This window comes from Octopus sinensis, linkage group LG5, assembly GCF_006345805.1.
Source record: "Octopus sinensis linkage group LG5, ASM634580v1, whole genome shotgun sequence".
Taxonomy (NCBI): domain Eukaryota; kingdom Metazoa; phylum Mollusca; class Cephalopoda; order Octopoda; family Octopodidae; genus Octopus; species Octopus sinensis.
The window spans coordinates 24,089,807-24,091,326 of NC_043001.1; the positions used below are offsets into that span (position 1 = coordinate 24,089,807).

At 39.8% G+C, this 1,520-nt stretch overlaps 1 pseudogene; it reads left to right on the plus strand.

Annotated features, from left to right (window-relative positions):
• Positions 1-276: 276 nt before the first annotated feature.
• LOC115212490 lies at positions 277-395 on the plus strand (annotated as a pseudogene).
• The last annotated feature ends 1,125 nt before the right edge of the window (positions 396-1,520 follow it).

Genomic DNA, 1,520 nt, shown 5'->3' on the forward strand with positions numbered 1-1,520 from the left:
TATATAAAGTTAATCCAAACATGAAAGCACAAAAAAACACAACGCGAGGACGTGGAACAAATATAGTATTATTGGATGCTCAGGAAAGAAGGAAAGAAGGAGGGTTTAACGTTTCGAGCGAAGCTCTTCGTCGGAAACATAGGAGAAGGAAAGATCCAGAGAAGGGAAGACAGAGGAAAACAAATCGCCAACGGTACACACGCGGTCACATTTATATATATATATATATATATATATATATATATATATATATATATATATATATATATATATATGACTTACGTTCGTATCACGTTGAAAGCACAGGTTCTCGTCCGATCACCGAAGTTAAGCAACGTCGAGCCTAGTTAGTACTTAGACGGGTGACTGCTTGGGAAACCTAGGTACTGTAAGCGTCACACATTTTTAGGCGTAGGAATGGCTGTGTGGTAAGTAGCTTGCTTACCGGCCATATGGTTCTGGGCTCAGTCCCACTGCGTGGCACCTTGGGCAAGTGTCTTCTGCTATAGCCTCGGGCCGACCAAAGCCTTGTGAGTGGATTTGGTAGACGGAAACTGAAAGAAGCCCGTCGTATATATGTATATATATATGCATGTGTGTGTATATGTTTGTGTGTATATGCTCATGTTTATGTGTGTATATGTTTATGTTTTTTTTCTCCTTTTTTTTTCTCTCCTTGTTTTTTCTGTGTCCCTTTCTGTAGAAGAGCGTAGGCTCGAAACGTAAAAGACTTTTTTCTATTCCTGAGCGTTACACTAATACATCTGTTTGTTTTGTACACCACCTGTCTTCGTCTTTTGTTTTTTGCGTAAACTCTCCCTATATATGTTCGTGTGTCTGTGTTTGTCCCCGAACATCGCTTGACAGCCGATGCTGGTGTGTTTACGTCCCCGTAACTTAGCGATTCGGCTAAAGAAACCGATAGAATAAGTACTAGGCTTACAAAGGATAAGTCCTGGGGGCGATTTGCTCGACTAAAGGTGGTGCTCCAGCATGACCACAGTCAAATGACTGAAACAAGTGAAAGAGATGTATAGTTTTGTATTGTAATAGGTTTACGCGTCATTAGTCATTCGCAAGACAGAGCTGCAGTCTAATCCCAAGTAAATTCTATCCACCATGGACTGCTTTACGTATTTGGTGATGCTGAATTGTGAGAAAATTGTTTCCTTGCATTTCTTGCCATATGGTAATTAATATTCTATTCAAATATACTTCTGAAACATTTGTTCTGGAAGACGTGCGATGTCAGGTTTAACTTCCTTTGCCTCTAGCAGCATAGATAATCATACGGAGTATTAATGTTTGAGTGCACAAACACACGCGTGCGCGAGAGGAAACACACACACACCACACACACACGATCACACACACAGATACACATATACATACAAACACATGTCACAGATATATACACATAAACACACATACGTTTTAAACACTGATTAGCGAAGGAATAAATCACCAGCTTTGAGTAAATCTTGTGTGCGTATAAATTATGTGTGTGCGTATATGCATAT